At 31.6% G+C, this 16315-nt stretch overlaps 1 non-coding gene across 1 annotated transcript; it reads left to right on the top strand.

The window, feature by feature from the left end:
• Positions 1 to 15644: 15644 nt before the first annotated feature.
• Positions 15645 to 15747, top strand: LOC126004896 (U6 spliceosomal RNA). Its single transcript, XR_007494120.1, has one exon. It is a non-coding gene; the product is annotated as a U6 spliceosomal RNA (small nuclear RNA).
• The last annotated feature ends 568 nt before the right edge of the window (positions 15748 to 16315 follow it).

Raw genomic sequence — 16315 nt, 5'->3', positions numbered from 1 at the left:
ACAATAATATAAAAAGGTATGAGCATACATATGTTCATTGTTCTGAAATTTATAATATAGAAGTTATGGAAACTTCTGAGAGGCAGAAGGTGAAATCAATATTGCAAACATTGTAGAGTACTAGGTCAGGTGTTTACCTGCATTTGGCCTACCAGGTTAAGATCTCCAGTAACACATAGAGACCATATTTGATTTTCTCAGAGCACAAAATAATTGAACCAGTGTACATAAATAAAATAAAAACTTGAGCATCTGTATGTTTGGTTGACAAATAAGAAAGAAAAAATAAAGGAAGGAAAGAAGGAAGAAAGAAAGAAAGAAAGAAAGAAAGAAAGAAAGAAAGAAAGAAAGAAAGAAAGAAAGAAAGAAGAAAGAAAGAAAGAAAGAAGGAAAGAGGAAAGAAAGAAAGAAAGGAAAGAAAGAAAGAAAGAAAGAAAGAAAGAAAGAAAGAAAGAAATAAAGAAAAAAATAAAGAAGAAATAAATAAATAAAGAAAAGAAAGAAAAAAGAAAGAAAGAAAGAAAGAAAGGAGAGAAAGAAAGAAGAAAGGAGAGAAAGAAAGAAAGAAAGAAAGAAAGAAAGAAAGAAAGAAAGAGAGAGAAAGAAAGAAAAAGAAAGAAAGAAAGAGAGAGAGAAAGAAAGAGCAAGAGAAAGAAAGAAAGACAGAAAGAAAGAAAGAAAGAAAGAAAGAAAGAAAGACAGAAAGAAAAAGAAAGAAAGAAAGAAAGAAAGAAAGAAAAGAAAGAAAGAAAGAAAGAAAGAAAGAAAGAAAGACAGAGACAGAAAGAAAGAAGAAAGAAAGAAAGAAAGAAAGAAAGGAAGAAAAGAAGAAAGAAAGAAGAAGAAAGAAAGAAAGAAAGGAAGAAGGAAGGAAGGAAGGAAGGAAGGAAGGAAGGAAGGAAGGAAGAGGAAGGAGGAAGGAAGGAAGGGTAGGGAGGGAGGGAGGGAGGGAGGAAGAAAGAAAGAATGAAAGAAAGAAAGAAAGAAAAGAAGAAAGAAAGAAAGAAAGAAAGAAGAGAAAGAAAGAAAGAGAAGAAAGAAAGGAAGGAAGGAAGGAAGGAAGGAAGGAAGGAAGGAAGGAAGGAAGGAAGGAAGGAAGGAAGGAAGGAAGGAAGGAAGGAAGGAAGGAAGGAAAGAGGGAAGGAAGGAGGGAAGGAAGGAGGGAAGGAAGGAAAGTCAGAAGGAAGAAGGGAGAAGGAAGGAGGAAGAAAGAAAGGAAGAAAAGCAAACTACCTTTTTTTTATACTTTTAAATAATCTAGAGGAGGTCATCTAAGCCAAATAAATCCGAGGAAGAAAGAGACAAATGCACATATCACTCACTTATATATAGTTTATAAAGAAACAAAACCAGAGAAAGGATGATAATAATGACAATAGTCCCTGTATGTTAGCTACAGAAGGAAGATTTTGTTAATATGATGGAGAAAGAGTATAAGATTAGAGGTGGAAAGGAAAACAAAACTATGTGGAAAGTCTTGGATTCCCTTGCAGAGGTGGAGGAACAGTAAATATTTTCACCACAAGATAGAATGCAAACATTCCTATTGAAACCAGATTATATGGTTATTTTAAAATATACTTTTTAATATGTGATTTTAAGGGACCAGAGCATTGTCACAGCAGTAGGGTATTTGCCTTGCACGTGGCTGACCTAGGATTACTATGATTACCTAGGATTCCTAGGATTACTATGATTTGATCCCCCTGCATTCCATAAGATTTCCAAGCCAGGAGTGATTTCTGATTGCATAGCCATCAGTAACCCCCCTGAGTGTCACTGTGTATGGCCCAAACAAATAAAAAAATGTGATTTTAAAGTATACTTACCAGTTACTAACACCCCTCTGTATAAAAACAATTAATTAAAAAAATGCAAATATTTTTTTATCTCTTGTGTTTGGTCACTCGGCTTCTAGTATTAGAGGAGAGGCATACTTTAATTATAATTACTATTTTAATCACTTTTTAATATTATTTTGTGTTTGGAACATCCGTTTATACACTTACTGGGTATATCAGCCCTAGTCTTGGTACATTATAGCTGGAGCACAGAAAGTATAGGTTGGATAAAAGAACAATTTCTTATTTTATTGTGGTTTTAAATTTATATGCAAAAGAGCTTTGTCTGGCTAGGATGCCAAGCTAATGAAAGAATGATGAAGAATCATGCTTCATGCCCTTGAAATTTTCCTGACAAAACACTGTTTTTGATGCAGTAATACAATGATGATAGAGGAAAAACAGACAACCTGACGTGTATACCAAAGGGAAGAACAAGGTCTTTAATAAATTACCTCTCATGTGAGGAATGGTTAGAAGTTGAATTAAGTGTATTTCCTATAGCCTGGCAGCGGATATTTAAGCCAACATAGAGTTATATATTTTATATACTGTGAAGAAGGCTTGGCTCTTGGGAACCATCAACTACTGAATTAAATTTAATCACCTATATTAATTTATTATGGATCCCCCAAAAGACTTCCCTTCATGATTCTGGGCTGCTATGTTGGTTTCACTTTAGCTTTTTCTTAACTTTTTAACCTTGTGGCTATTTTTCTTCTCTCCAGTTTTATACATTTTTGTAGAAATTCATCACTTTTTTGAGAAAGTGATCAATAGCACTCTATTCTGAAAACTAAAAATATGGATCCTGGAAATACTAATGCATACATTCAATATATTACACTTTTAAAAATAAGTATTTAAAAATACTTATTTTTAAAAGCAAATACTAGAATCTCTTAAGTATAATAAAAATTATACATTTTTAAAAATCAACTTTGCTAAAACAATGAATCATACAGCCTGGAGAATATAGGCTCTTTTGATATATTCACATGATAGATGAACTGTGACCAATTAGCAATAGGTCATGATTTTTATTGGTCCCTAGATATGTAGAATATTCAATATCACTCTGATACATTTCCTTATGTAAGAAAGACACTTGCATTGTCCTTTTACAGATTCCAGTGAAATGTACGAATTTTTTTTAAATAATTTAAGTAATTGCTCTTTATTTTCTCTTGGCTCAGTAGATTTTGGTGCTTTTCATAATTTTATCTATTGAAAGGAATCTTCTGTCTCACACAGTGATAAAGATTTTGGCTTTTGTGTCTTAAAAGAAAGTATCGAGAGCAGTAATTAATTCCTTTGATCAATTAAATCCAACCCTATTGTAATGCCTGATAGAGAGTAAGTTTTTGTATGCCAATAAATAATTTTATGGCAAAACTTATTTTTATTAATGCCATATTATAACCACTTTCTCAAAGATGAAATTTCATCTTATTTTGTGGGACAGATGGAAAATATAGGAATTTCATAAAGTAATGAGGCATCTGTCCTGTGACATCTTTTTGAGTGCACTGATTAAGTAAGAAAATAAGATGGTACACACATGTGTACTGAAGCCAAAAGTTTGAATAGAGCATAGGACCAGGGGATATGTTTTCTTGTAATACATTGCATACATTTAAAAAATAACAATATCAAATCTTGAGAAGTTTTTAACAACTGAATGCAAGAGGACATTGCTCTTTCTCATTATAAAATTATGAAAAGGCAAGCAAAATCACCAGATTTAATTTAAAGTTTATATATATGTATATATATATGTCAGAGGTATTATTTGACAAGATAATATATGCATGTTCTAATTTAACAGAACTTGATGTATCTAAAGAATTTATATCTCCTCTAGCTTCCAGAAAATAGATTCCATTACTACATAAAGAATAGAGAAAATGGGGCCAGCAAGTCATGCTGTCAACCCCAGTTCCATCCCAATATTCCATCCCAATCTCAATATGATGTCTGAACCCATCAGGTGTGATTCTAGAGTGTAGATCTGGAGCCTTGAGTGCCTCCAGGTGTCCTCAAATCAAACAAACAAAAGACAGAAAAATCTTAGTAATAATAAAATACTGCCTTATAAATAGTAAAATTATGTAATCTACCTGGATATTATAAAACTAATTTTTAATTTTATGAAGATTATAAATGTTTAGTGAATTATATTCACATGTGTGGAACAATGTACCAATTAATATATACACATATTTGTGTATTTTTATATATTTAAAAATATTTAGTCTCAAAATAAGGTAAATACTTGAGGAATCACTAGGAATATCAGTGACTCTAGATTCCAATTTGATAAGTTATAAAGTATATAGTATTCTATAAATGCTGTTAGTGTATAACGTGTGCTGTACAATGTATATGTGTAGCAAAATAATTTATGTTAAACAATTTAAGTATACTCTGAACAGTAGGTATATGCTTGTATCATTTTTTGTTATGCATTTAACATATACAGAACGATTGAAAAGTAATTACACAATAATATCTGATATTATTTTGGAGAGTTGAAGTTATAGGTATGCATGGAATTCTAGCTATAAATAATTATTAAATGTTACAGTTATAAAAATCATAAAGGAAGTGAAAAATAGAGTAAGTCAAAGAGATTATAAAGGTAAAAAGAAAATGGAGAATGTTAAGTGTTTGAATTCATCAACTATAGGAAGATGTTTATGAGAAAGCATATTTTCTGAAACTATTCTATATTCCTGTTTTATATATATATATATATATATATATGTATGTAACACTTAAATAATGTATTAGTTAATGATTTGCCAAGTGGAAAAAGTGAGGTTTAGCAACTAAAAATCAACTTCAAAAGAAAGCTACCCCATAGAAAGAGCTAAATGAATAAGTAATTTGGAACTAAACATTCACTTACCATTCTAATCAATTGCTTATTATTATTTATGATTTATTAGCAAAAGTTAGCATTAAAATAAGGAATTTTTACTTGATAATAAAAGGAGTAAGCAATCAATCATTAAAGGGAGGGTTGAGAGGTAGTACCAGCACGCAAGTATTTGGTCTTCAGAGTTCCCCTTCAGTTACAGTTTTCTAAGGAAGGCAAGGGGATATTGAAGCTCTTCCAGAAAGATACCAGAACCAGAGAAGACTTTAGAAGTTCAAACCCTGAAGTGTCTCATTTTGGCTTATTTCAGCTACATATTTATGCTGCTTCTAAGGCATATTATCGAAGCTAAGGTATTGAAATTTGACCTCTTGTAATGAAGAGACATTTCTCTATCTTTGTCTTCTCCTTCTGTTTATCCATGCCCCTGTAAATAAAGGCAGTGCAAATAATACCTTGCAAATAAGATATCATTTGAATTGTAAGAAAAATTATTCAGTTCAATAGAATTTTCTACTGTTTGCTAACCCCAAATAATGCTCTTCAATATGCATAATAAACATTTTAAGTGATAATTCAGTTTGTTACGTCAAAGCAGTTTTGTCTTTGAATTTACCTTTATTATCAGGAAGAAAAAAAGAGATGTCCGAAATTTTACCTATTTTTCATATTAAGCTTTAAACTAGGAATTAAGTGTAAATTATTGATGTACTTAATAACAAAATTGATATTTGAAAAATATAACATAAAGATTTCTCATCTAGTTTATTTTTAATCAAATAGACATTAATATATGTTAATCCCTAGGTAAGTGAAAAACCAATATGGAATTACATTTATTATCCCATTTATTGGAATTATTCCACTTTAGAAAGAACTGTGATTACAGAAAAAAAATCTTTCATTTATTGTTATTGCATAATTTACTTATTCTTATTCTGAAGATTCTATGTATAGCATAATAGGAATATGACAAACTATACTAACAAAGGTAGTAATAGGAAAATATTTTTCCCCTTAAAGAAAATCATTATACAAATTTTTACCAGCAAGATTGTTTTTATTAATTATTTTTTATTTTGTTTTGGGGCTACATGTGATGCTCAGGTGCTATTCCTGTCTTAGTCCTCATGGATCATTCCTGGCGGTGCTTGGGGGAAAATAAGGGCTAACAAAAATGCTATACTATTGCTCCATCAATACTTTTTAATCATAGAAAATCTCACAAGTGGATATGGTGGTTCTTTTAGTAATTAACAACAGCAATGATTATGTTGCTGGGACTAAATTAAAATTTAAAGTAAGTATGGAATAAAATGATGTTAGCTAGAAAGTTAGATTAGGATCATAGCTTGTGAAAAAACTGCATCACCAAATTTAAAAGAATGTGACAAATTGATGGAGTTCTTGAATTGAATACTTTGTGCATTTGTTTTATTGCCACTTTAGAGGCCAGAAATATAGTTCGGTGGTCAGGCTGTTTTCATATACAGGACCAACCCAAGTCTTGTGGCTGGCTCTCCAGCTGGTACCCTGTATGCCCTTCCACATGATCCTGAAGCTCTTATCCAGGAATAAATCCTGACCACTGTCAGGTATGGCCCAGAAAATGAATTAGTACATTTATCTTATATGTGAATATATTAACCATTACTGAAAGGAAATACAAGGACAACCTAAGGCAATACAAAGTGTTTGGAATAAGGAGTCATGTGTCTTAGGTTTTGGCTCATCCAGGCTTCTAAGTTTTTCACATCTCTTAGCCTTATTGTTCCTTCTATGACCTGTGGAGAAACTTTTATTCATCTCTACTGTCCTCAGGATTACTAAAGCTCATTATCTATGAGTCACAGTTGCACATTTTAAGAGCAAGAACCTTACAATCTGATAAAATATAACTAATTCTGAAAATATTTAGGTGTCAGAGACAAATTAAATTATTATGAGAGTATTATTTTGTCTTTCTTTTAAGTGTGGTCTCTATCACAATCAAAACATTTCATTAAAATTGGCTTTAAAGGTTCAGAAAGAGAGAAAATTTCACTGCACAAAATCTTGTATGTGTCAGCAACCAGGTCATTTTAGCCTTCTAAGAATGGGGAAAACTGAGACCCTGTCCTGTTGGATTGCCTGGTGCTCCACCCTTTTATATCCAAGTCCCTCAGTTTTGATAGGATTTAAATAATCTCTGAAGTTCACAGTACTGATAGCCAATTAGAACACAGGAAACTAGATGTGGTTGTTTGTAAACCCACTAAGCACAGTTATAAAAAAACAATAGAACTAGAGACCCGAGTGATATAACACGTCGTAGGGCATTTGCCTTGCATGCTGCCAACCCAGGAAGGATTTGATTTCCTGTATCCCATATAGTCCCCAGATCCTGCTAACAGCTATTTCTGGGCACAGAGCCAGGAATAATCCCTGAGTGTCGCCAGGTGTGGTCCAAAATGACAACAAAACAAACAAACAAACAAACAAAAAGCAATAGATCAGAAAGCTCTACTAGCATTTAACGTCTCAGAAAATCCTCTAACAATAAATTTATACTCTATGTTATAAAATGCAATACAAAAAAAATTTTTATGTCTACCAGTGGAGAAAGATTGTGGGTGTAGTTGAGTATCTTGGGGCATTTTTGCAGGATGGTCATATTGGTTTTGGACTATCAAATGCCTGAAATGATCATGGTATAGACAATTTTCTGTCAATAAGTTTTAAAAAGATAATGTAATGACTAAGTCACATTCTTTGAACACAGCTGGCTGAATTAATTTCCCAGAACTAGTCATATTTTCTTGAGCCCAAATAGAAGTAATCACGTAATAGAGAAAAAGAGGCAAGCCCTGCACATAGCTATGTGTGACCTCAAAACAAATTAATTATGATAATAACATAGACTTTTCATAATATGCATTTATATTTTTCATCATGATATAAAATATTCCCAGTAGATAGTAGTCTCAAGGTAATTTTTGAGTTAATAGGTAGTTGTTTTATCTAATTACTTGTTTATATCCAAAGAACACTTACTTTTTATGTAATAAACTGCAGCTATTTTGTTAATAATAAATATGTAAATGTATGTACAAAAACTTCTAATATATTGTTTTACTTAAATAAGTCTGTATTACAAAATAATTTTCTAGTCGTTTAGCCTGTTTAAATAGAATCTGTTATTAATAGCAGAGAAGTTACAAAAATATCACATTTTAAAATTAAACCGAACTTTACATTTTCTATTGGCAAACTTACCTGAGCCCCTATAATAATGTGAATAAAAGCGGTGGTGATGAAAATAGTAGTGTTATAAAAAAAAAATGGAGTACACTGTGACAAGCACTGCAATAAATACTTTCAAAAAAGTTAATAGTGGTATGAGCTAGGGTGATTTATTTTTCTCAAAATGATAACTGAAAAGTGTTTTAAAAGAATAGACAGTGTTTATCTAGTTATATTTCATCTGACTCTGCACATACAACAACAACAAAACTGAGAAAAATATTGGTCCCGTGAGTAATTTTCCATCTCCTTTGCTCATTATAACTTTTATGTGCCTAATGTGGGGGTTTTCTTCTTTATTTTATTGAAATAACACATATAAATCATAGCAGTATCTCTTAATTAATTTTTGCAAAGTGTATAATTATGGATAAGTCATTTATTTTCATTCTGATTAAGATGTAAAGGAGTCCAACTACCTACCTTACGTCACCTCATGGCCATTCCCACCAACAGAAATGTAAGATACATTGTAATATTTATATTTATAGAATAATAATAGAATAATAGCATAGTCTGTACTTTTGACAAGTGATTATTATCTATATAATATGTGAACATATTATTAAGCTTCTTTAAACCTATATGACACTCTGGGAGAATTTGGCAATTGCTTTAGTTTGATGAAAAATGTATCTTTTGAACATCTTCCTCTTACTAAATGTCTTTATATGTAAGAAGACCAGAATCCAATAATGTGCAGCAATTATGTAATAAGGTTTTGAAGTTTGAGCACAGGGAAGAGTTTTACTTTTCAAATGTTCTAATATTTTTAAGGTGGCCAAAAAGCAAATGATTTTTAGGAAACATCTGGTGGCCTTATATCAAATGAATTATTTCAAGTCCTCCCATAGGATCAGCAATTTTTTTTGCAGTAGGTCAAAACTTCAGAAAAGGGGGCTTTAATTACTTTTATGCTTTTGGCAAAAATATCCAAGAAATTTATATAAGCTACTGCAGAAAATAAGCTATAGGTATTAGGCTATATAATATACATGCAATCAATATGATTGAGAATAGTAATTATGGCACAAATTATATTTGATGTAAATTTTCATGTCCGATAAAGTACTTAAAGGTTTATAAAATAAGAACTGACTTGAAAAATAAAAATGTAGGAGAGAACAGAGATAGTATAGAGTTTAAGGCATTTTCTTTGCTTGCATGAAACAGCTGATTCTTAGTATTTCATATTGTCCCTGAGGACAGAGTCCAAAGTTAGGTCTAGGAAGAAAGGATTGAAAGGAAAAAGGTAACAGTAAAGAGTATGTTACAAATATAAATAGAAGTCTAAATGATGTTGCTCATAATTTGCTATCAACATCAGTTTACCTGATACTTCTCAATAAAATTCAAGGATTTGTTCTTTTTTTTTTAATAAGATATGCAGTCTTCTCTGGGCTGAATAAGAGATTAGAGTTAAATAGAATATGTAAATTCAAACTTTTCACTGGTACAATCACCATTGTTATAATTATTTCTGAATACTTCTGGAGTTTATAAAACAGATTACACACATATATCTGTACTCTTTATAGGAGAAAACACAAAGTATAAGAGTGGATAAAGAAAGGCAAAATCAAATGCACGATACTTGGGATTTTCGACTCATTAAGCATCTTAAAACTCAGGAGAATTATGTTTGAGGCAGTGAGTACTTATCTCACCACTCCATACTATGCAAGCTCTGTCAGACACAAAGGATTAAGTTAAATCACTGCACATTCACATGTTCTTTCCATATTAATTCTAGTAGAATTAAACTAACAGGCAGAATCCTTCACAACCAGATAATTAGAGGTCATACAGACTGTAAAAGCAACAACAAAATTTTCCCGATAACACAGAAGGAAATACTTTGGAGCCGTTAAACTTGCACAGATTCCCCCCAAGAGAAGTATTAACATAATTATGCAAGAAAATTGTGAGGATTTAGGGATATATGGTAATATGAATGAGATCCGGGATGATGTTGGAAAAGATGGACTTGTAGGTCAGTCAATTATCCCAGGAGCACAATAGTATAGCTCAAGGAATATGAGCTCCAGGGACAGATCAGTCTATTCAGATAATAGCTTCCTCAGTGATTAGTCTCTCAAGTATAGTTTTCTCTCATGTAAAATCACTGTAAAAAAAAAAAGTGCCTCCATTGCAAAGCTGTTTTGAGAACTATGAATATGTAAAACGCCTGAAAAATAGTCAGCCAATAGATGAAAGCTATCATTAGGACTAATTGCATCCTTCTCTTTCCTGGGTGTCTCGCAGTTATAAAATGGGAAGGGGTCCTTGAAATTCCGATCCAAATTAAGAACTTTGGCGTGAAGTAACATATGACTGTAGGCTATCAAATCTTAGAAAAGAAAAATCAAACATATTTCAACTCTGGCTTGAGTCTGCCATCTATCTGCCATGTTAGGGCTAGGGATGCTTCCAAGAGATTTTCGTTTTCTAATCCAAATACTGGTTTTCTGACAAGCAGCAGCAGCTTTATTTTGATTGCCTAGTTAACTGGAAAGGGTCACCATCTGTACAAATTGTAATTTTGATATTGCTGAGCCACACTGGAGTTGTTCAACTAATTTGCATCAATTTCCTCTAGTGGTCACAATTGTTCATCCTTATCAGTCCAACCCAGAGTTCAATAGAACTATTGTGAAGCTACAGGTGAAAGAAATCTTTCCCCTGTCTTCTACCACTATTCCGAGTGACCCTCATTCTCAAATCACCGTATTGAATGTTCTGTTTAAAGTACTTACATGCATCTGGGATTCCTGAATAATCACCAAAAAAGAGATTTATTTCAGTGTGAATTCTATCATTAAGAGTGCAATAAATAATGGCAAGTCAGGGGAAACAGTGATAATTGGATGCACATGGGTAAGGATTAGGTTTCCTTGTATTTCGCTAGGGTGATTTTATTTCCATGGGCATTTGTTATTGTACCTGACACTTGAAGGCTTTATAGATGATTTTATTGGAAACTTTATAGATGACTTAAAGAGAACAGATTAACAGAGAAGCAAGTGACAATGTTAGGCAGGGAAGTGATCATCACTTCCTTCCCCACAAGAGAGAGGAAAAGAAGGGAGTCTGGCTGCTATTTATCTGTCAGTCTAGAGACAGAGGTAACATGAATGCTGAGAGGGCAACAGTGGTTGACGGTGTCTGTAGAGTGCATAGAACAATGTACCGCTTTTCACTTACAATATCCCTTATAATACCACATATGAATGTGCATCTAAGCAGAATAGTTTTGCTAAGATCATTAAGCTAAAAAAATAAGTACAGCAAAACATAGCATTAATGAATAACTATTTCCATTCAGAAATTGATTATCTTGTACTTTTATTCTCTATAAATTGTACTTACTTGATAAATCAAAGCATTGACACTTAGGTAAAAACTAAAAAACTAAATTCCGGTATATATATATATATATAATATATATATATATTATATATATATATATATTCTAAGGGATTGACCTTTAAACATACATATAACTTATATATTTATTTATCTTTTTTTTTCACCACACCTATCATGTTTAGAGTTTACTCCTGGAATTGTGCTCAGGAATTAGCCTTAGAAATGTACTGGATACCATTTGGGGAATGCCAGGGATTAAGCTCAGAACAGATACATGCAAGGCAAGCACCCTACACCCTGTGCTAACACTCTGGCCCCAAATAAGATATTTGAATGAAGTGAGTGACACAAGGCAATAGTCATGTTCATGTCCACATTTGTTTTTTATTCCCTGATTTAAATGATAAGATTTTCTCTCCTATTTGTATATTTTTTTTCTTTGCTTTCCTATTTTATGTTGTGTGTACACATTCCTGGTTGTTGTTGTTGTTGTTTGCATTTTTTTTTTTTTGCTTTATCTGTTAGCTTGTGGTGATGCTCTGGGCTTACTCTTGACTGTGCTGAGGAATCATTCCTGGTGGGTTTCAGAAGATAAAATTTAGTTGAAGGGATCCAACCTGAACTATCTTTTCTGTAATACTTTCCCATTTTCTTTCCTTGATTGGCAACACCCAGTGTTGCTGAGGACTTTTTTTCAGAGATCACTCTTGACAAGTTTGGGGAAATCAGATGGGGTACAGGGATCAAAATGGGGTTGGTCTCATGCAGGGCAAAAAAACTACTATATTTTCATTTCAGTTGCTGTACTTCGCTCTTTAAATTAGTGAATGTTCTGAATTCCATCCACTTTAAAGATCACTAATAAAACTATTTGACATTTGGTGTATGATATAAACAGTAATTTTAAAAATAAAAATATCAACTAAAGTTTAAGTTACTAAATATGAATTTGATATATATTATTCATACCATTGTTTTTATGCACATATGCATTCAGTAAATTCAAATATTCAGCATAAATATACTCGGAACTTATTACCATCCATACTTTGATAACAATTTAAGAGGTCAAGTGTAGTAAATCTTACTGATTTTTACTTCCAAAACATAGAAACTGAGAGCATTTCTTGAATACCATATTATCACACTACAAACCACATAATCTTTTCAGCTACAGTTAGAGCTAACAGGTAATAGACTGTTAAATGCTAACTACTCTGGGAATTGTTGAAGAAAACTCAGGCATGTATCACAAAAATAATTCCAAGTTATAGATGTTCTAATACTTATTCTGTTTTATTAAGAAACATTGGTTTCGGAAAATTTCTGTTATTAGACAGTTATTAACCAGCATCATAATAAAAAATAAAATTACCTAAAAGACCCAATATTAACTTTTGGGCATGTTGTGCAATTTATAATTTTAATAAGGAATTAATATCATCCAGCTGCTGCAAACTATCTTGAATCTGCATTTTGCTTTACAATAAAGATTGTATAAGTCCAGGAAATTAGTAATATCTTAAGACTTATCTTTAGTATTTAAAAGATATCAATTTTATTATTTTTAGCAACAGTGTATAAAATAATTATTAGACAAAAACAATATAATGATGCAATTAACTCAAAATTGCAATGACAATAAAGGTACAGTTAAATGTCTCTTGAAATATGAAACCACAATGGCTGTTAACATACTTAATTGGCATTTAATAAAAAAGCTGTAATAAGTTACTGAATATCAATTTGCTTAGCTCATAAATGGCATTTGTTATAATAAATTAGTATCCTCTTTATAATGTTTATGTCTTTTATTAAAGATCATTACTATATATGAATTGTTTGAGTTTTTAAGCCTATCTTTGATTAAACAAACACTAATTTTATATTAGCCTATAATTGTCATTTTGGTCTTTCACATTCTTAGCTTATGTATTTGAGGTGGAGGGAATATAGACCACACCCAGTAGGTTCAAGGCTTTTTTCTTGATTGTGTGCTTGGATCCATCCATGTTTGTTCTGGGCACCATATATGATCCTGAGTATTTAACTGAGGTTTGCAGCATTTTAAGAAAGTGTCTTGACACTATATTACCTCTCCTATCCATGTTATTTTTTAATCTACATAACACATACAGATAAATTTTAAATTCCACTCTTCAAAGTTTTTAAAAGTGTTTTGATACATCTCTTTAGCTTAAAATTAAATAAGTTAGTTTCTCATATAAGATATTTTATCTAGCTCTCTTTGATTTTGAGACTCTTGTTTAAAAGTATTACCTTAGCATTAATTCCCCTCTAATTTTATATCTTGGATATGGAGTAAAGGCTAAAACATAAACCTAACATATTCACAAATAATATCTATTTATCTCTTACATAAAGGGAGTTAGATATTTAAAACACCAATCAGGGAGATAGTACAGTGAGGATGCACTTGTTTTGCACATAGCTGACCTACATTGAGTCCTCAGCATCACATATAGTTAGTTCTCCAATCCTCATCAGAAATGAATCCTTACAGCAGTATTAAGAGTTAACCTTGAAATTGTTGGATATTACTCAGACACTAGAAATAAATTGAATAAAAATACTACCGTATCATAATTTTATCAAAAGCAACCCATTGTAGTTATATTATGTCACAAACATATAAAAGTCGAAATGGTGCTTTGTTCAGTGTCATGCAGATTAGTTGTGTAAAAGAAAAAGATTTCCAAAATATATCAAAACATATAGATAGTTTGAAATCAACTCAAACATTATGAGCAATATATTAAGTGGACTGAAAATTCAATTTTAGGCAATTTAAATGAAATAAAATTAGCAAAAAAAATTCTGAAAGAACACCTCAAAGAGAAGTTAGGGAAATTTTTAATTCAATAAAACTAAGTGTACAAAAGTACCCCCTATTGAGTTGGTGGAAGTTTGGATAGGAAGGATTTTGGTCTTTGGGGGAGGTAAGTGGTTAAAAGTATGATTTGAAAACTAGCTATCACAGTATTAAAAAAAAAAATCAAAGAATATTTTTTGTTGTTTTGTTTTGTTTTGGGGCCACACCTGGTGACACTTAGGGTTTTACTCCTGGCTATGTGCTCAAAAATTGCTCCTGGGTTGGGGGGACCATATGGGACGCTGGGGGATCGAACTGCGATCCATCCTAGATTAGCATGTGAAAGCAAATGCCCTACCACTTATGCCACTGCTCTAGTCCCAAAGAAAACACTTTAAATAACAAAAAAAAAGATAAAATAGCATATATTTCTGAGTAATCTATATTAAAATTGAATATAATACAAAACATCTGAATAAGTGTATTACTCTGAACCAAATTATTTGTATATAAATTGGCTGTATACTATCATCTTACCTGCCATTTTCAAGAACACTAAATTTAAAAAAAGAGCAGATTGAACATAAATATACAGGCTAAAATGAAATTATTAGTATGAGAGAAATACTACTATACTAAAGGAAATAATTTAGAGGGAGATAAAATCTCCATCATATGTGACAAATGAAAAAATAGAGAAGAAACAAGATATATCTAATGAGTTTGTTTAAACTAGTAAAGAGTATGTTTAAAATCTTAGACTTTGAAGACAGAATCAAGGTTATTAAATGATGGTGGGAATAAATTATGTTTGTGTTTTATGTGTATAGAAGAAAAAAATTTTGTAATCAAGAAAAAAAATTATGTACTTTAGAGCATATTATGTTTCATTGACATTCAGAGTATGAAGAAGTCAACATTAATATACACATACATAAATATCTTAAATATCATAAATACATAAGCATATCTTTTCTAAGCACAAATCTGTTCTATAATATTTAGAGTCAAAGCACAGTGAGGAGATATCTAAGCAGACGAGTGAGAGAAAAATAGACGATCAATAAATAAACAGAATTCTCTGGGTACTGAAAATAGTATAGCAGGTAGGTACTTGCCATCCATACAGCCAACATGAGTTTAATTGCAGGCACTCCACATGATCCACTGAGCCCAACCAGGACTGATCCCTGAGAACATAGCCAAGGTAAACTTTGAGTAAAGTAATAAATATATGTAGCATTATTCATAGATTAAATCTATACTCATAAATTTAATATAATCAATAATATAAACTATCATGTGGTTTAAGAAAAGAGGTAGTAAAATTAAATAAGAGTACTCTAAATAAGTATGTGACTGACAGATGACATATAACTGATATAAATCTCAGTAACATTTAAATACAAAACAAGGATTAAGAAAAGGGATAAGTTAAGTGCTAGCTTTAGCAGCATATATACTAAAATCAGAAGAATTCAGAGATTAGTATGGTCTCTGCTCAAGAATGACATGCAAATTATGAAGTGTTCCATATTTTAAGAAACTAAAAAGAAGCTGATCTGAAGCGAAGATACACATCAATGGATTTAAAGACTCCATTTATTGCAGAAATGTCTCCTTATTCTGCAATAGAGTCACAAATTGACTTGCACAGCTCAGACTAATCTTTTTAATGATATAATTTGTAACGCATGTGACAGAGGAAGAGCACACACTGTTCTTAGGAAGCAGATTTGTCACACTGAATTTGATTTTTTGGAACAAACCAAAAGAAGAACAATAACAATAACCAAACAAAAATCTCAGATAGCATTCTTGGATGATTGCTTTACAAGTAATCAACTTAAAAGTACTTAATCTTACTAACAAAGGGAAGTGATGTAGGATGCATTGACTTACGTGCTGAATATTCACTTCATTGGAAAGTACTGAAGTGAGCATCAAGCAAGAAGTAGAAATTTTTGAGCACTGGCCTATCTCTCAAAAATCTTAAACTACCAGAGACAATTCCAGAGTTGAATGTCAATATTCAATTTAGAGGAGTTTGACACACTTTAAACTCTGCTTTATTGTTGAGGTCAAATTCTGTCCTATTAGAGATGCTGT

This window comes from Suncus etruscus, chromosome 3 (genome assembly GCF_024139225.1).
Source record: "Suncus etruscus isolate mSunEtr1 chromosome 3, mSunEtr1.pri.cur, whole genome shotgun sequence".
NCBI classification, from domain to species: domain Eukaryota; kingdom Metazoa; phylum Chordata; class Mammalia; order Eulipotyphla; family Soricidae; genus Suncus; species Suncus etruscus.
This window is presented reverse-complemented; position numbering and strand designations above follow the sequence as displayed.